Below are 22,398 nucleotides of genomic sequence, written 5' to 3' on the forward strand. Positions count from 1 at the left end.
GCTTGGGGCCTGAGATGAGCAACTGATAAACAGTGTGACCATACAGTACTGAACATCACACCAGGCCTACATATACACATTTAATTAACCCTACATGGTGTTTTTATACACATAACTGTTAGTTGTTTAATTACATGATGAAACTCCAGTGAGATAGAAATATTATTTATGTGTCGCTGTAGTTGTCACTACTATTTATACACAACAATGACATAAAATATACCTTTAACAAACATGTGTTATTCCAAAAAATTTTGATCTAACAAAATCATGCGAGTTTTTGAAAGATATCACTTTACCTTCATTTCATTGTACTCATTAATTAACACAATCAAATTAAACATTTATACATACCTTAATTCTGAACGGAGTATTGGGATGACAAATTGTAATAACCGGATGATAACTACACTGGATTCAGACAAGGAGACATCATCCAATACAGTATCTACACTGTCAACCTGCACAGGAAAGGTTGCGAATAGCCTTCCCGAGAACAAAGCAAAATCAGTGAGAATGTACTGGCCTAAGTGGGTAGCTGTAAATTTCACAACAATTTTGACAAATCAGACTGAGATCACCCTATGAACTGTGATACCACATTTCAAATGAATGGAATTTGGACTTGCGGTTTCAGAGAAAAAAGGCTTTTTTACCAAAAAACAGGGAAAATTGAGCAAAAATTACAATTATCCAAATTTCAACAATATTTCCTCTTATCTGACTGACATTATCTTTAGATACCTCCATAGCAAGTTTTTAATGAATGGGACTTTTGGCTTGGGGCCTGAGATGAGCAACTGATAAACAGTGTGACCATACAGTACTGAACATCACACCAGGCCTACATATACACATTTAATTAACCCTACATGGTGTTTTTATACACATAACTGTTAGTTGTTTAATTACATGATGAAACTCCAGTGAGATAGAAATATTATTTATGTGTCGCTGTAGTTGTCACTACTATTTATACACAACAATGACATAAAATTATACCTTTTAACAAACATGTGTTATTCCAAAAAATTTTGATCTAACAAAATCATGTGATTTTTTGAAAGATATCACTTTACCTTCATTTCATTGTACTCATTAATTAAACAATCAAATTAAACATTTATACATACCTTAATTCTGAACGGAGTATTGGGATGACAAATTGTAATAACCGGATGATAACTACACTGGATTCAGACAAGGAGACATCATCCAATACAGTATCTACACTGTCAACCTGCACTGGAAAGCTTGCGAATAGCCTTCCCGAGAACAAAGCAAATCAGTGAGAATGTACTGGCCTAAGTGGGTAGCTGTAAATTTCACAACAATTTTGACAAATCAGACTGAGATCACCCCTATGAACTGTGATACCACATTTCAAATGAATTGGAATTTGGACTTGCGGTTTCAGAGAAAAAAGGCTTTTTTACCAAAAAACAGGGAAAATTGAGCAAAAATTACAATTATCCAAATTTCAACAACATTCCTCTTATCGGACTGACATTATCTTTAGATACCTATATAGCAAGTTTTAAATGAATGGTACTTTTGGCTTGGGGCCTAAGATGAGCAACTGATAAACAGTGTAACTTGCCAATTTATGCATGAACAAATGGCTCTGACTTTTTGCCTGATGAATGGAACAATACCTATCTAAAAAATCAAGTCTCACTTAACCGATAATGTTGATAAAACAAAATAAATCACTGCATGAGTAAAGCAAATACTGTACTACAATCACTCCAACTATCCTGTACTTTGAATGTACAGTCATGGTCTCTTATCTACACTTATTGACATAACTATAGATCTACATGCACACTACAATCACTCCACTATCCCATATTTTGAATGTGCAGTTATGGTCTCTCATCTATACTTATTGAAATAACTATCTACATGCACACTACAATCTATCCAAATATCTAATATTTTGAATGTGCAGTCATGGTCTCTCATCTACACATTGATTTAACTATCCACATACACTCTACAATCCATCCAACTATCTGATATTTTGAATGTACAGTCATGGTCCCTCATCTAAACTTATTGACATAACTACATGTATCTACATGCACACGACAATCACTCCACTATCCCATATTTTGAATGTACAGTCATGGTCTCTCATCTACACTTATTGAAAAGTATCTACATGCACACTACAATCAATCTAACTATCCAATATTTTGAATGTACAGTCATGGTCTCTCATCTACACTTATTGACATAACTATCTACATGCACACTACAATCACTCCACCATCCCATATTTTGAATGTGCAGTCATGGTCTCTCAACTACACTTATGAGACATAACTATCTACATACACACTACAATCTAACCAACTATCTAATAGCTATCTAATATTGTGAATGTACAGTCATGGTCCCTCATCTACACTTATTGACATAACTGTCTACATGCACACAACAATCACTCCACTATCCCATATTTTGAATGAACAGTCATGGTCTCTCATCTACACTTATTAAATAACTATCTACATGCACACGACAATCACTCCACTATCCCATATTTTGAATTTACAGCCATGGTCTCTCATCTACACTTATTGACATAACTATCTACATACACACTACAATCTATCCAACTATCTAATATTTTGAAAGTACAGTCATGGTCCCTTATATAAACTTATTGACATAACTGTCTACATCACACAACAATCAGACTATCCCATATTTTGAATGTACAGTCATTGTCTCTCATCTACACTTATTAAATAACTATCTACATGCACACTACAATCATTCCACAATCAGATATTTTGCATGTGCTGATATGGACTCATCTACACTTATTGAAATAACTATCGACATACACGCTACAATCTCTCCACTATCCCATATTTTGAATGTACAGTCATGGTCTCTCATCTACAATTATTGACAAAACTATATACATACAAACTACCGGTACATCACTCCAACGTTCCCATATTTTGTATGTACAGTCATGGTCTCTCATCTACACTTATTGACACAACTATCTACATCTACACAACAATCACTCCACTATCCCATATTTTGAATGTACAGTAATGGTCTCTCAACTACACTTATTGACATAACTATCTACATGCACACAACAATCACTCCACTATCCAATATTTTAAATGTGCAGTCATGGTCTCTCATCTACACTTATTGACATAACTATCTACATGCACACAACAATCACTCCATAATCCAATAGTTTGAATGTGCAGTCATGGTCTCTCCATCTACACTTATTGACATAATTATCCACCTACACACGACAATCACTCCGACTATCCCATAGTTAGAATGTGCAGTCATGGTCCCTCATCTACACTTATTGACATAACTATCAACATACTGGCTACAATCTATCCAACTATCTAATATTTTGAATGTACAGTCACGGTCTCTCATCTAGTAGATCTACACTTATTGACATGACTATCCACATGCACGTTACAATCTATCCAACTATCTAATATTTTGAATGTACAGTCATGGTCCCTTATCTAAACTTATTGAAATAACTGTCTACATGCACACAACAATCACTCGGCTATCCCATATTTTGAATGTACAGTCATGGTCTCTCATCTACACTTATTGACATAACTATCTACATGCACACAACATCACTCCACTATCCAATATTTTGAATGTGCAGTCATGGTCTCTCATCTACACTTATTGACATAACTATCTACATGCATACAACAATCACTCCATAATCCAATATTTTGAATGTGCAGTCATGGTCTCTCCATCTACACTTATTGACATAATTATCCACCTACACACGACAATCACTCTAACTATCCCATAGTTAGAATGTGCAGTCATGGCCCTCATCTACACTTATTGACATAACTATCCACATACTGGCTACAATCTATCCAACTATCTAATATTTTGAATGTACAGTCACGGTCTCTCATCTAGTAGATCTACATTTATTGACAGGACTATCCACATGCACGTTACAATCTATCCAACTATCTAATATTTTGAATGTACAGTCATGGTCCCTTATCTAAACTTATTGAAATAACTGTCTACATGCACACAACAATCACTCGGCTATCCCATATTTTGAATGTACAGTCATGGTCTCTCATCTACACTTATTCAATCAATCAATCAATCTTTTATTACTCAACACACACTGACAGAGAGTGTGGTATGGTACATTTCAGATGAAAGAACAACATGTCCAAAACTGAACACCATCAAATGGATATTAAAATCCAAGTAAATTGAATTGAAGTACATTTATAACTCTGACTGTACACAGCTAATAGCTACTGGAGGGGTCAGCAAACACCAGAATTCCTTATAAATATAGCAAGGTTTAGAAAATTCTGTTCCATAATCTTTTTCATCTCTTCTACTTTTTCTTCGACACTCATAGTGATAGAAAAATCTGTTCCGCTTTTCTGGCACAAAATCAATCTCTCAGAAATATGACACTTGCATGTGAATAAAAAGTGAAACTCATCATCTATTACATTACTATCACATCTCAAGCAAATTCTTTCATTTAAAGGTAAATGAGGTTTACATTTCCTACCAATTTCAACACGCAAATTATGATCACTCAGTCTATATTTTGTTAAACTTCTACGTAACCTGAAATCTGAAATATCTCTTAAATATTTTTCAAAACCAAACTTGGTCTTGAAGATTCTATAAGTGCGCAGTTTGTTACCACTTCCATTCTTCCTTGAATCATTGAAAAGGGTTCTCTTCCAAGTTTCTAAGTATTGATTTTCATACTCATGTTTTAACTTTTTACATAACTGAGAATAAGAATTTACTCAAATTCACTGAAAACACGACTGTGATTGTAACTTCCCAAAACGTGATGAACAAATTTTGCCCATGGAGAATTGATTTGTACATTTTCTCTAAGTGCATTTTTCAAATATGGTCTCCTGGTAAATTATTTAATCTACACCAATATCTTATCACAGACATATTGAGCTTAATTTTACAAGGAAATCTACCTAGCTCAGATCTAATACCCTCAAAAGGGGTGCGTTTACTTACTCCTAAAATAAACCTGAGATATGATATACAAAGACTTTCAAGGCAGTTATCAACACTTGTAATTTCTGTCCCCCATATTTCAGAACAATATGAAAGAATTGGGACAATCAAACAATCAAAAAGTTTTAAACACAGCTTTGGATTCAGCATTTTTTCACACAATATAGACTTTTTAATGCTGAATAAAGCTTTCATAGCCTTATTTTTAAGATTAATCATATTTTGTTTGAACTTTCCATTAGGTGTAAAAACAACACCAACATATGTGTACTGATTCACTGCTTCAATCACACTTATTGACCTAACTATCTACATGCACACAACAATCACTCCACTATCCCATATTTTGAATGTACAGTCATGGTCTCTCATCTACACTTATTGACATAACTATCTACATGCACACGAAAATCACTCCACTATCCCATATTTTAAATGTGCAGTCATGGTCTCTCATCTACACTTGTTGACATAACTATCTACATGCACACGACAATCACTCCACTATCCCATATTTTGAATGTGCAGTCATGGTCTCTCATCTACACTTATTGACATAACTATCTACATGCACACAACAATCACTCCACTATCCAATATTTTGAATGTGCAGTCATGGTCTCTCATCTACACTTATTGACATAACTATCTACATGCACCCAACAATCACTCCATAATCCAATAGTTTGAATGTGCAGTCATGGTCTCTCCATCTACACTTATTGACATAATTATCCACCTACACACGACAATCACTCCAACTATCCCATAGTTAGAATGTGCAGTCATGGTCCCTCATCTACACTTATTGACATAACTATCCACATACTGGCTACAATCTATCCAACTATCGAATATTTTGAATGTACAGTCACGGTCTCTCATCTAGTAGATCTACATTTATTGACAGGACTATCCACATGCACGTTACAATCTATCCAACTATCTAATATTTTGAATGTACAGTCATGGTCCCTTATCTAAACTTATTGAAATAACTGTCTACATGCACACAACAATCACTCAACTATCCCATATTTTGAATGTGCAGTCATGGTCTCCCAACTACACTTATGAGATATAACTATCTACATACACACTATAATTTATCCAACTATCTTATTTTTGAATGTACAGTCATGGTCCCTCATCTACACTTATTGACATAACTGTCTACATGCACACAACAATCACTCCACTATCCAATATTTTGAATGTGCAGTCATGGTCTCTCATCTACACTTATTGACATAACCATCTACATGCACACAACAATCACTCCACTATCCAATATTTTGAATGTGCAGTCATGGTCTCTCATCTACACTTATTGACATAACTATCTACATGCACCCAACAATCACTCCATAATCCAATAGTTTGAATGTGCAGTCATGGTCTCTCCATCTACACTTATTGACATAATTATCCACCTACACACGACAATCACTCCAACTATCCCATAGTTAGAATGTGCAGTCATGGTCCCTCATCTACACTTATTGACATAACTATCCACATACTGGCTACAATCTATCCAACTATCGAATATTTTGAATGTACAGTCACGGTCTCTCATCTAGTAGATCTACATTTATTGACAGGACTATCCACATGCACGTTACAATCTATCCAACTATCTAATATTTTGAATGTACAGTCATGGTCCCTTATCTAAACTTATTGAAATAACTGTCTACATGCACACAACAATCACTCCACTATCCCATATTTTGAATGTGCAGTCATGGTCTCCCAACTACACTTATGAGATATAACTATCTACATACACACTATAATTTATCCAACTATCTTATATTTTGAATGTACAGTCATGGTCCCTCATCTACACTTATTGACATACTGTCTACATGCACCCAACAATCACTCCACTATCCCATATTTTGAATGAACAGTCAGGGTCTCTCATCTACACTTATTAAATAACTATCTACATGCACACGACAATCACTCCACTATCCTATATTTTGAATTTACAGTCATGGTCTCTCACCTACACTTATTGACATAACTATCTACATACACACTACAATCTATCCAACTATCTAATATTTTGAAAGTACAGTCATGGTCTCTCATCTACACTTAATGACATAACTATCTACATGCACACTACAATCACTCAACCATCCCATACTTTGAATGTGCAGTCATGGTCTCTCAACTACACTTATGACACATAGCTATCTACATACACACTATAATCTATCCAACTATCTAATTTTTTGAATGTGCAGTCATGGTCCCTCATCTACACTTATTGACATAACTGTCTACATGCACACAACAATCACTCCACTATCCCATATTTTGAATGAACAGTCATGGTTTCTCATCTACACTAATTAAATAACTATCTACATGCACACGACAATCACTCCACTATCCCATATTTTGAATTTACAGTCATGGTCTCTCATCTACACTTATTGATACAACTATCTACATACACACTATAATCTATCCAACTATCTAATATTTTGAAAGTACAGTCATGGTCCCTTATCTAAACTTATTGACATAACTGTCTACATCACACAACAATCAGACTATACCATATTTTGAATGTACAGTCATTGTCTCTCATCTACACTTATTAAATAACTATCTACATGCACACTACAATCATTCCACTATCAGATATTTTGCATGTGCTGATATGCACTCATCTACACTTATGAAATAACTATCCACCTACATACTACAATCTTTCCACTATCCCATATTTTGAATGTACAGTCATGGTCTCTCATCTACAATTATTGAAAAAACTATATACATACACACTACCGGTACATCACTCCAACAATCCCATATTTTGTATGTACAGTCATGGTCTCTCATCTACACTTATTGACACAACTATCTACACCTACACAACAATCACTCCACTATCCCATATTTTGAATGTACAGTAATGGTCTCTCATCTACACTTATTGACATAACTATCTACATGCATACAACAATCACTCCATAATCCAATATTTTGAATGTGCAGTCATGGTCTCTCCATCTACACTTATTGACATAATTATCCACCTACACACGACAATCACTCCAACTACCCCATAGTTTGAATGTGCAGTCATGGTCCCTCATCTACACTTATTGACATAACTATCCACATACTGGCTACAATCTATCCAACTATCGAATATTTTGAATGTACAGTCACAGTCTCTCATCTAGTAGATCTACACTTATTGACATGACTATCCACATGCACGTTACAATCTATCCAATTATCTAATATTTTGAATGTACAGTCATGGTCTCTCATCTACAATTATTGACAAAACTATATACATACACACTACCGGTACATCACTCCAACGTTCCCATATTTTGTATGTACAGTCATGGTCTCTCATCTACACTTATTGACAACAACTATCTACATCTTCACAACAATCACTCCACTATCCCATATTTTGAATGTTCAGTAATGGTCTCTCAACTACACTTATTGACACAACTATCTTCATGCACTAAACAATCACTTCACTATCCCATATTTTAAATGTACAGTATCTACACTTATTGACATAACTATCTACATGCACACAACAATCACTCCACTATCTAATATTTTGAATGTACAGTCATGGTCTCTCATCTACACTTATTGACACAACAATCATCCCACTATCCAATATTTTGAATGTGCAGTCATGGTCTCTCATCTACACTTATTGACATAACTATATTTACGCACACAACAATCACTTCACTATCCCATTTTTAAATGTCAAGTAATGGTCTCTCAACTACACTTATTGACATAACTATCTACATGTACACAACAATCGCTCCATTATCCCATATTTTGAATGTACAGTCATGGTCTCTCATCTACACTTATTGACAATAACTATCCACATACTCATGACAATCACCCCAACTATACCATAGTTTGAATGTGCAGTCATGGTCCCTCATCTACACTCATTGACATAACTATCCATATACACGCTACAATCTATCCAACTAACTAATATTTGGAACATACAGTCATGGTCTCTCATCTACACTTATTGACATGACTATCCACATGCACGTTACAATCTATCCAACTATCTCATATTTTGAATGTACAGTCATGGTCCCTTATCTAAACTTATTGACATAACTGTCTACATGTACACAACAATCAATCTAACTATCCAATATTTAGAATGTACAGTCATGGTCTCTCATCTACACTTATTAAATAACTATCTATATGCACACTACAATCACTCCACTATCGGATATTTTGCATGTGCTGATATGGTCTCTCATCTACACTTATTGAAAGAACTATCCACATACACACTACAATCTCTCCACTATCCCATATTTTGAATGTACAGTCATGGTCTCTCATCTACACTTATTGACACAACTATCTACATGCACACAACAATCACTCCACTATCCCATATTTTGAATGTACAGTAATTGTCTCTCATCTAAACTTATTGAAATAACTATCTACATGCACACGACAATCTCTCCACTATCCATATTTTGAATTTACAGTAATGGTCCCTAAACTACATTTATTGACAAAACTACAATCTCTCAAACTATCCAATAATTTGAATGTACAGTAATGGTCTCTCAACTACATTTATTGACATAACTATCTGCATGCACACAACAATCACTCCACTATCCCATTTTTAAATGTACAGTAATGGTCTCTCCATCTACACTTATGAGACATAACTATCAACCTGCACACAACAATCACTCCACTATCCCATATTTTGAATGTACAGTAATGGTCTCTCATCTACACTTATCGACATAACTATCTACATGCACACAACAATCACTCCACTATCCCATATTTTGAATGTACAGTCATGGTCTCTCATCTACACTTATTGACATGACTATCCACATGCACACGACAATCACTCCACTATCCCATATTTTGAATATGCAGTCATGGTCTCTCATATATGCACTTATTGACACAACTATCTAAATGAACACTACAATCTCTCCAGCTGTCCTGTATTTTGAATTTGCAGTCATGGTTATAGGATATCAACTCAAGCCTACACAAATCTGACCATCTGTAAAATGTTTATTGTGTGAGTAAAAATGTGTGTATCCACATAGAACAACACACCAGGCCTACACAAATGTAATTTTCTAGATACATGTTTACTGTGTGAATCAAGATGTGTGTCCACATAGGACATCACACCTGGCCAACACAAAAGGAATGTGTACATGTTTACAGTGCGAGTCAAAATGTGTGACCACAAAGGACATCACACCAAGCCTACACACAAATGTAGTTATATCTATATGTTTATAATGTTAGTAAAGGGGTGTCCACATAGGAAGTCACACCACGCCTACACAACATCAATTATGGTAACTGTGTAATCAAGATGTGTGTCTACATAGGAAATCACACCTAGCCTACAACATTAACTATTTTTACATGTTTATTAATTGTGTGAGTCAAGATGTGTGTCCACATAGGACATCACACCTGGCCTACACAGCATTATATTAAGTATCTATACATGTTTATTATGTGAGTAAAGATGTGTTTCAACATAGGACGTCACACCTGGCCTACACAATATTATTTATTATCTGTACATGTATACTGTGTTATCAAGATGTGTATCCACATAGGACATCACACCTGCCTACACAAATCTAATTTAATCTCTACATGTTTAATGTGAGGGTCAAGATGTGTGGCCACACAGGACATCACACTTAACCTTCACAACATTAATTATCTTTCATGTTTATTGTGTAATCAAGATGTGTGTCCACATTGGACATCACACCTGGCCTACACAATATTATTAATTATCTGAACAGTATACTGTGTAATCAAGATGTAATCAAGATGTGTATCCACATAGGACATCACACCTGGCCTACGCAAATCTAATTTAATCTCTACATGTTTAATGTGGGGGTCAAAATGTGTGTCCACATAGGACATCACACCAGGCCTACACAAATCTCATTATCTCTATATGCTGTGTAAGTCAAGATGTGTGTGACCATACAGTACTGAACATCACACCAGGCCTACATACATATTCAATTAACCCTAAACCCTACATGGTGTTTTTATACATATAACTGTTAGTTGTTTAATTATATGAGGAAACTCCAGTGAGATAGAAATATTATTTATGTGTCGCTGTAGTTGTCACTACTATTATTCACAACAATGACATAAAATTATACCTTTTAACAAACATGTGTTATTCCAAAAAATTTTGATCTAACTAAATCATGCGAGTTTTTTTAAGATATCACTTTACCTTCATTTCATTGTACTCATTAATTAACACAATCAAATTAAACATTTATACATACCTTAATTCTGAACGGAGTATCGGGATGACAAATTGTAATAACCGGATGAGATAACTACACTGGATTCAGACAAGGAGACATCATCCAATACAGTGTCTACACTGTCAACCTGCACAGGAAGGTTGCGAATAGCCTTCCCGAGAAAAAAGCAAAATCAGTGAGAAAGTACTGGCCTAAGTGGGTAGCTGAATTAGCGTGGTTGGAAAAACAGAAACTGAATAGACTACAACATACACAGAATTATTCAAATTCACAACACATGTAATTCTATCAGATGTGAGATTGTCCAAATGAAGTTTCTGGTGACTGTAATTATCCCCATCCATATCGGGGAGATATCTCAGGTAAATATACAGCATTCATCACAACAATACTTCTCTATTAAACTTTGTACATTATTGGAGCCCTGGATGATATCATTCTATTCAGATTCTTCCAAAAAGGCTAGTGTGGTGCTTACATTTTGTCAGAGAATCCAAGGAAACCAACTTATAACTCACATTGTTTCTGTACCCAGAAAACTGCACATTGGTGAACGGTCAGACACAGTGCTATTTTTTGGCAAAAGAAATGCCTTTCAGCCATGAAACAGATTTACAGCCACAGTAGCTATAACTTTTGGTGATTTTCAGCATTTTTGTTCTGTATACCGGTATTTACTGAACTAGTTTATTGTTAAACGTATAAATCATGTAGAAATGTCCACTATATAGCTTATCAGCACAGCTCATATGTGTATAATGAACATTGTTATTGATAAATAAATTTTAGTCCGGACTAAAATTAAAATGTAAACAGTAACAATGCATTCTACACACATACACTTTGAATTCACAAGCTGAACACTGTGTATTTGTATATCTTTTGTTTGCATTGAGGGTCCGCTTAATACACATTACAGTTAATAGGACCTGTGTCTTTAGTTTTTTTCCTTTGGCATTTGTCATTGAACTGTCACAAGGTCTTCAGTGTTTTTACCTGCAAGATTATATAATGGTTTAGACCTGTGACATGCTCAATGGAGCCATTTTTCCCCATGATTCAATTTTACAGGACGTTTAAGAAGCCCAGCAAAAGCTTTCGTTTTTTATGATTTTACGAAAACCCTATGATTAAAAGTTGGTGGAAATGACTGTATTGGGTAACAGCCTCCCCTAGAGGACATTTAAAAAATACCGCCAATAAGACGGTGTCACTCCCATATGATCAGAGTTGTTGTATAATAACTGTGGCACTGGGTCACATAGCCCATGGTGAACTGCATTAAAAATCAGTCAATAGGATTCAGAGATGTTTGCTCAAAAATGGGAGAAAATGACCCAAAAATACAATCACACAAATTTACTTCAATTTGAAACAAAGCATATCTAAACCAAGGAGTTTTGAGTATTTACATTTCTTGATGGATTTCACAGAAATATTCTTCCAAAAATAAACTTCAAGTTAGAAGGAGCCACGTTGGCCCAGGAGGCACCCTCTTTGTCCAATGTAAACATCCCCCTATTTTCTGGCTCATGAATATTAATTAGGCCACACTTGTCGTGCAGCGGAAGCAAAAACGACTCCGATTGTTGTGAGTGTTTATAATTATTGAAGCCAGGTATGTATATTTACATTGATACTTCAAAGAGTTTGTTAACTACATGTACTTTCCCTTGACAAATCTGGCAATATTCGATTCGGCAGGTTGCCAAATGTCACTATTTCTCACTGCTATTGCCGGTTACCAGGCAAGCGCTAACTTCATAGCAACAACCACCTTCCCAAGAAAACCGTTTAAAATTGATAGTTTTATGCCATGATTCAAAATTTAAAATCATACGATTGTTGTTTGATAATTTCTGATCCTTACAACTATAATTTCAATCACTATTGATAACTTTTGTTGAAATCAAGTCAGGCTGAAATTTCCGTTTTCGCGCGTGCAGTCAATGAATATTGCTACCCCATTGACGGCTATGGCAGATTACACATCGATTTCACCAACTGTAGAAAAGATGGTTGTTTTTATAACGCGAGTGCCGAAATTCAAAATTCTGAAACCAACAGTTGTTTTTAAATTCCCAAATGAACTCAAGGACACTAAAATTTCGCCATTAAATAGAGAAATAAAAAAACTTAACCTGAAAGAATTTTCATATCTTGATTACTGTGCTCGCGTCGAAATGGCCACGCGTATATGCGCTTACAGACCTGCATGCATACGCGTGTCGCCGTGTGTCCCTTGGGAAATATACTATGTTAATGGCAGCGATTATGGATAATGACATACCGGTATGTGCAGGGACTCTTTTTCCCGGCAAACACCTCGCATTTGATCGATGAACTATGTATGTATGTATGTATGTATGTATGTATGTATGTATGTATACATGTATGTATGTATGTATGTATGTATGTATGTATGTATGTATGTATGTATGTATGTATGTATGTATGTATGTACGTATGTATGTATGTATGTATGTTAGCTGTGCATGGCAGGGCTGTGTGTTACCAGCATTATACGACCTCCGACCACAGGCTATGGTGGGAGGCCACATAACGCCGGTAACACACAGCCCTGCCATGCAGAGCTACTATGTATGTACCAGGGGTATGTATGTATGTATGTATGTATGTATGTATGTATGTATGTATGTAAGCTGTGCATGGCAGGGCTGTGTGTTACAGGCGTTATACGGCCTCCCACCACAGGCTGTGGTGGGAGGCCACATAATGCCGGTAACACACAGCCCTACCATGCACAACTAAATGTATGTATGTATGTATGTATGTATGTATGTATGTATGTTAGCTGTGCATGGCAGGGCTGTGTGTTACCAGCGTTATACGGCCTCCCACCACAGGCTGTGGTGGGATGCGATGTATGTATGTATGTATGTATGTATGTATGTATGTATGTATGTATGTATGTATGCATGCATGTGTATGTATGTATATATGTATGTATGTATGTATGTATGTATGTATATGTTTGTATGTATGTATGTATGTATGTATGTGTGTGTATGTGTGTATGTATGTATGTGTATGTATGTATGTATGTATGTATGTATGTATGTATGTATGTATGTATGTATGTATGTGTATGTATGTTAGCTGTGCATGGCAGGGCTGTGTGTTACCGGCGTTATACCGGTACGGCCTCCCACCACAGGCTGTGGTGGGAGGCCACATAATGCCGGTAACACACAGCCCTGCTATGCAGAGCTAGTATGTATGTATGTATGTATGTATGTGTGTATGTATGTATGTATGTATGTATGTATGTATGTTAGCTGTGCATGGCAGGGCTGTGTGTTACCGTCGTTATACGGCCTCCCACCACAGGCTGTGGTGGGAGGCCACATAACGCTGGTAACACAGTGAGCCCTGCCATGCAGAGCTAGTATGTATGTATGTATGTATGTATGTATGTATGTATGTATGTATGCTGTGCATGGCAGGGCTGTGTGTTACCGTCGTTATGTCTCATCCCACCACAGCCTCTGGTGGGAGGCCGTATAATGCGGTAACACACAGCCCTGCCATGCAGACATTAGTGGACGTTTCCATCTAAAAACAATGCATATTCAATGCACATTCACCACTTGAAATAGGGGTTTGAAGGGGTATGGAGCTCCTAATTAAAGTTATTTGCCATCTCGTAAGCTGTTTGCAATATGTGATTAGAGATAGCAATTAAGTGGGTGTACAGGGCAGACATCTTTGCCTTACACACTTCACTCATACAGATAATCGTTCGCCTTGAACTTCTTTGAACATTGTACCCTAATTTTCACAGAATAGGACCTATAAATATACTACACGCCATATTTAGTTCAAATTAATAAAAGTAGGAACAAATTCCGATGTCCTGAAATGATAATACTGTTGTCAAGGTTTACACGAGACTGAGTTTGTGCCGCTTCGCTGTACAATACCTTGCAATGGCATAAAGTAGTACCAGCGAAGCTATTGGTATCTGAAGTTGTTGACTAAGCGTTATGTAATGTCTGATTATATCTGATATAACTACTGTAGATTGCATATTATCAGTGCAGAAAGAGCTCAAAAAAGTGCACTGTTTTTTAGATGCAAGCGTCCCGTCATGAGCTAATATGTAGTACCGGGGGTATGTATGTATGTATGTATGTATGTATGTATGTATGTATGTATGTATATATGTTAGCTGTGCATGGCAGGGCTGTGTTACCGGTGTTATACGGCCTCCCACCACAGGCTGTGGTCACGGGGAGGCCACATAACGCCGGTAACACACAGCCCTGCCATGCAGAGCTAGTATGTATGTATGTATGCATGTATGTATGTATGTATGTTTGCTGTGCATGGCAGGGCTGTGTGTTACCGTCGTTATACGGCCTCCCACCACAGGCTGTGGTGGGAGGCCACATAACGCCGGTAACACACAGCCCTGCCATGCAGAGCCAGTATGTATGTATGTATGTATGTATGAATGTATACATGTTTGCTGTGCATGGCAGGGCTGTGTGTTACCGGCATTATACGGCCTCCCACCACAGGCTGACAGGCCACATAATGCCGGTAACACACAGCCCTGCCATGCAGAGCTAGTATGTATGTATGTATGTATGTATGTATGTGTGTATGTATGTATGTATGCATGTATGTATGTATGTATGTACCGGTATGTATGTATGTATGTATGTATGTATGTAAGCTGTGCATGGCAGGGCTGTGTGTTACTTAGTCAGAAAACAGACAGGTTCAGGCAGGATCCCGAGGTAAGATAATTCTCTCTCTCTCTCTCTCTCTCTCTCTCTCTCTCTCTCTCTCTCTCTCTCATGCACACACTGTATATATATATATATATATATATATATATATATATATATATATATATATATATATATATATATATATATATATATATATATATATATATATATATATATATGTATACCCTTATATCCCGAGGTAAGATAATTCCTCTCTCTCTCTCTCTTCTCTCTCTCTCTCTCTCTCTCTCATGCACACACTGTATATATATATATATATATAATATATATATATATATATATATATATATATATATATATATATATATATATATATATATATATATATATATATAGTACAGTGCTTCATGCAAAAAGCAGAAGGTTACAAAGGAAGTTCAATATGGGGTTGGGTCTTAATACAATGGAGGGAAGAGAAGCCAAGCATTTGCGCTTACTTGAATACAGTTGTAAATCAACACCCCAGAACAGATGGTCTCTCATATTCAGGCATGAATACGTACTACTGTATTGGCTACGCACACAAGACCCCTGTTCTGATAATTATAGGGGGGGGGGTCATATGGGATTGAAAGCCATAGAGAATGCCAAATATATTCCAGACAGATATTATGATGACCCGAGTTACTGTTTTTGTGGCAATGAGAAGCAGTGTTCCTCTGAATCTTGTGAAATTTGCAGCAGCAAATTTATGGGGGAAATTAAACGGTCTGCAGTGAGTGGGAAAATAAGTAAAATTCTGAAAAATACATTGAAGTGATGAGCTTTGGATGCAAAATTGTGCATGCCTTCACAGTGTAAATTTGAATGGATATAATAGGTATACAAAGATGTTGATAAGTTTTGCCTATAAAGTTAGAAGCTAATTGTTAAACATTTTGTAGGATTATTAGAAAATCATAAACAGCTGAGAATGAAATTTTTAAACAGTTAAGTGTAAGATTGAATTCAGTTTTTGTCTGAGAATGATCTTTGTGCTTTGATAAATATATAAAAGAATTTCAATTTTTTAGAATTACGTGAGATCATAATTTAGTTTCACAATCACTGCTGAGCCTATATCCAAAGGTTTTTGAAGTATGTAATTTTAATATTTTGGCCGCATTTTAATGGAAATTGTAAAGTCTGAATTTGTAAAATTTAGTGTAAAAAAAATTTCTTCATGGGACTGCAAAAGTTCACTTCATTTGCTGAGTTGAACATTGCAGCAGAGCTTTCAAAGAGGTGATACTCGAATACATGTTTGACCAATGGTTAAGAAATAAATGCATGTAGTGTTTTTTATTGACAAGTTATCTTGTTAATATTTAGGATGCCTTTCATTCTGAAACCACCATTGTATGTAAGGAATATGGACTGTAATTTACTGTATGCCACAGTTAACTTTCAAGCAAAGTCATAAAGATCACAAACTTTGATGAAATATCAATTTTTTTTTATTTCTGTATGATTGAACATGTGCAGAAACATCTGCTGATTTCATGCTTTGAAAAAAGGCCAAAAAATGTGAACTCTTCACAGCTATGAAATGATTTCAAAACTTGAACAAGAACGTCAAACCTCAGCAGTTCAAAATTTCTCCAGGACATCTCACCATTCAAACATGTTGAGGAACCCCATGTTTGTTCCAACAGCCATAGTGGAAGTTGATCGTCGCTGTTTCTGATGTCTTCCTATACCGCACGATCATGGGCTTGTCATCGGTACAGATAACTTCCATACACTGAACCTTTACTGACCTCAGTAACAGCTGCTGATTTTCGTAGCGGGCTCCACGGCCAAGGATAGTTGACTTTGTTCAACCAGGTAAATTTCAGAGTTACTGTACACGGTGTTTCAGACTCTTCAATGCGCATTGAATTGCGGGTTGAATACAGCCGAATGAGCTCAAACACTTCTGCTGGGATATTTCTGCTAAAGGTTCCCTTCCATGGATTCCGCATTGAGCAAGAGGGTTTCAATTTCTGGGTCACTGCTGATCGCCAATGTCTCATTTCACACTCAAATATTGGGTACACCTCTATCTGGCGGAGCTTTACCTTGTCAGCTGTGATTTTATCATGTTTCTTGATTGCAGGGTCAACATTGGCATCTAGTTCATCGAAAAGGCCATGTACCGGTAGGTCACAATGGAAATCGCCCTTGCTTCTCATAAGCTCAAACTTTGCGTTGCGTAGCTTACGCTTGACAGCTGTAGCGATGACTAACATGGGCGCTGCCATATTGATTTACAGTAACTACGGTAAATGACCTCAGTCATGACCCCAATATAGGTATACGCGCTCCACGAAGCATTGGACAAAACAGGGCGCTGCTGGGCCGCAGTGAACATACCGGTATACTTCATCTCTTGTATAAACACAGATGGCTGTGTGCTATCTATCAGCTGAGCTCTATAAACTGTCAATTTCAATGTCAATACCCCTTTCAACAACAGACTTTGTGAAACCAATATTTTAAAGCCATCAATTGGACCTCTTGTATTATAGCAATCATGGTGATGTTAAAAAAAGATTTTGCAAAAGACAATGCAGGGGTTTCACTAAGTTTTGAAACAGGGGGCCATATGAAAATTACAGGGGGCCAAGCCATACCAACCAGCAAACATGTGGATGTTTGGTACGTACCCCCACCCCTCACCCACCAATACACGGTTCCAAATTAGCTTTTTACAAACTGGACAAAACAGTTCATCAACCACAAACGGTAAGTTACAAGTTTTATTTCAAGCATTGCTTACAGAAATATGTCATTATGATCATCTACAAACAGGGTTCGAAATTTATTTTTTGTTTGGTGGTCAAGTTTGACCACCAGATTCAAATTTTGGTGGTCAATTGCAAAATTCTGGTGGTCAAAAATAATTGTCATTGTCAGAGTGTAATTCTTGTGGAGGTCAGGGTCCATAGGGGTGAATAGTGGGCTGACATCTTGTTCTGGAACCATTCCACTATGCTGCTACTCGTGTTACGTTGGTCTATGTTGGATGCCCAGTAAAATCCACTAGAAAAATTTTCAGTATTTTCACAACTTGAAATGAGTGCATGAGTGACTGACTGACTGTAAGTTTTGACAGAATTACAAACTGAGTAATCAAGAAATGACAATTACTGCTGATAACATGACAATTATTGCATTTTTTGAACTTATGAAGTTTTGTCAGAGTTTTGTACAATGAGATGTTATGCAACATTTGCAGACTTAATCACAATAATCATAGCAGTAAACAGTAAAACAAAGAGAGACATTGTCTATCCAAAGGAACGCCTCACTTGGGTAGATTGGAGTGGGGTTGAAGGACTGACATTAAACCAAAGTGGAGGACTGTGATTGAACAGACAAGATGTGTACTACTAGATAACTGCTATATCTATCTCTGAGGATAATATATTGTTTCTGGATACTCCTAGCAATAAACTGTGAGAGGAATGTAAGACTTACAGCTTTGCAGCACTAGTGTGACCTCCGAAAACTTGGTGGTCAACATTGATGCAGTTTTCCTCTATGGTTCACCACTGAAAATAGTCATTTCAAGTGATTGTTGGTAGAACAGAATGAAATTTCTATGAATTTTGACTTTGACCCTAGTACACTAGCCCTCAGTCGCTCCGCATTTCTACTTTATTTACATTTTTCAAAGGATCAGGGACCAACATTAGACAGCCTGGATCTACTTTAAAATCATCAACGGCAGCTGTTGTAAAAAAGTGTTCGTTTATGAAAGTGTTCGTTTTTTGGAAACCACACTCAAAAATGCATCGTCTTCAACACAAAAAGCATACAAGATATGAATTTAGAGATGTATTGGAAGCCATCGATACGGGGGTTTTTGAATGAATTATTGCGGCTTTTGGTGCAGGAAAGCAGTCTTCGAACTTTAGTGATAGGTGCAGGCTATAGCAGCCATGGCCGGTTTATTCCATTCCGGACTTCCTGCATTGCCGTGTATGACGACTGTGCTACAGCCAACCGCTAAACGTCACAGTCTGCTGAAGTTTACACCTTCATTTATTCAGTTTTGAAATTTATATGCCCACGGAGTTAAGGCAAGTCAAACATAAAGAAAATCATTAAAATCCGAGAGCGAACGTCGACCACCAATGCCAAGGTGTTGTTTACATTTTACAACCCGAGGCTGGTGGATCGCTGTAGGGGCGAATGCTGATGCATTCAGAAGAAACATTTCCTGATAAATATTCATAAAACGCCGCATAAGTATCAATATGATCTGAGAAATTGCCATAAACTGTACCTTTCGTCATCAACCCGTCTGTATTTCTCCATTTCGACCCAATGAATCACTTCACTCACATCTCATGGCCAACGCAATGTTGCGTTATGGCACAAGCTCAATGACCTCTAACCTCCAACCAGCTGTGTACGTTGTATGACGTTTTCCATGCACAGGCGCTCCTTAGCTGGGTCGTCTGCTAAGTAGATCGATTTTCGATCGATCTATTGATCCCGTAGTCGATATGCCCGCCACTGCAACCTAATTAGGTTAACCTATTTAGGTTGCAGTGGCGGGCATATCGACTACGGGATCAATAGATCGATCCGAAAATCGATCTACTTGGCAGACGACCCAGCTAAGGAGCGCCTGTGATTCCGTGCGGTACTATCGGTACCTACATCTTCAAGCTTAGCGAGGCATTGCGCGATCGACAAATGCGAACGAATGAACACAAAATTTTCGTTGAAAACACCCCAAAAGTGTTGAAAAACAAGTAATTCAGCATTAAGGATACAGATCATTGTAAACTTTTGGCAACATGCTGTTTGTTACTAGCTATTCATTTCTGTAGGAAGCACAACAATTACACGATTTTCAGGTAATAACAGGCGGCCGTATGACCGGTGGCCGGCTTTTAACGAAACCCCTGTAAATACTGTTCAACTTTAGTTTCAAAATCTGTTGAGTTGTACAGTGTATTGCATAGAAATAAATGTGATTTAGTCCAACATGGTAATTGCTTAAGTCAGAGTATACATCGACCACATACAAATCGGCATTTGTCTGCAAATTTAGACAAAACACTCAGACTGTACTGGCAATATGACAATGTTGAAAACTGGGCTTGGTGTCTATCGAAACCGACGACATTAACACTGCAAGCAAGCATATAAAATGCTTGCAACTCCTGCATCAAGTTGAGACATAGCCGCAGAATGAACCGAAGCAAAGTTGTCTGCATTTTGATGCAAAGTGCCAATGTCGCGCGCATTGTCCTATATTTAGAAGCTAGTTCTGTCACAGAACTGTGCTCAAATGATGACCATGCAACATCGAGCAGTTCCTCGTATATAGACATAACATCAGGTATCAAACTTTGCTATAACGGACAAAAATGAGATAAACTCAGTTATTTTTCTGACAAAATTGTTCACCGAAATTGTACCCCTACTAAACTTGATCGCGCTGGTCAGGAGTCATCGATCGCTGGTTGAGAGCTGGTGGCACATATTTAATTAAAAAAGCAAAATCGGCGAAATTTACAACATTAGTTCAAGTTAAATATGATGGTTGTACTAACCTGTAACGAAAGAAGCTCTTTGGACCTACGACGTGTCCAACAAGCACACCACACAGCGCAGGAGAGGCAGATCCCAGACGTGTCGAACTGTACGCTTGCAAGCAGTATAGCAATATGGCGGACGTATTGACATCACCGTTGTCGAATGGTGGCGCTCGTTCAGGCAAACTACGGGTGCGTAGATCCTGGCGAGGCACGCACCTCACACACAAAATTTCACACTCATTTTCCCGGTGCGTAGAAAAATGAGGCCAGTCGATAAAAACGTTAGTAAGCACTATTTAGGCAGTTCTTAGGCCATTGGAAGGCTAACATTATAAAGCCAGGGCTTTTGGCTTTATTACGCAAGTCTGGTCTCGATAAGTACGTGAATTCCTTACTACATGGTCTCGATAGTACTAGTACACAAACGCACACACACACACACACACACACACACACACACACACACACACAACACACAACTAACCATTCAATTCAGAATTTTTGCGATAATGAAAGTTTAACTAACAAACGCGCAAAAACTGTACTCAAATAATGCATGTATAGGCACCAGTTGTCGACGAACGCTTATATGAAATGAAATGTTTTAAGCAAACATACTCTCTTCGCCACCATTGGCGCAACTTTGCTCGTCTGAAAGTTCCTCACGGCTGCCGCTTGATTCAA

At 37.1% G+C, this 22,398-nt stretch overlaps 1 long non-coding RNA gene across 2 annotated transcripts; it reads right to left on the reverse strand.

The window, feature by feature from the left end:
* Positions 1-322: 322 nt before the first annotated feature.
* On the reverse strand, positions 323-22,179 carry LOC139126839 (uncharacterized). 2 transcript variants are annotated; one of them, XR_011550819.1, is made up of 4 exons: positions 21,730-22,179; positions 11,433-11,565; positions 1,134-1,265; positions 323-486 (listed from the first exon to the last, which is right to left on the reverse strand). It is a non-coding gene; the product is annotated as an uncharacterized lncRNA (long non-coding RNA). The 2 variants fall into 2 exon arrangements; XR_011550818.1 differs by lacking the exon at positions 21,730-22,179 and adding an exon at positions 20,448-20,575 and having other exon boundaries at positions 324-486.
* Between the last annotated feature and the right edge of the window lie 219 nt (positions 22,180-22,398).

Source organism: Ptychodera flava, unplaced genomic scaffold (genome assembly GCF_041260155.1).
Source record: "Ptychodera flava strain L36383 unplaced genomic scaffold, AS_Pfla_20210202 Scaffold_133__1_contigs__length_143213_pilon, whole genome shotgun sequence".
Lineage (NCBI taxonomy): Eukaryota > Metazoa > Hemichordata > Enteropneusta > Ptychoderidae > Ptychodera > Ptychodera flava.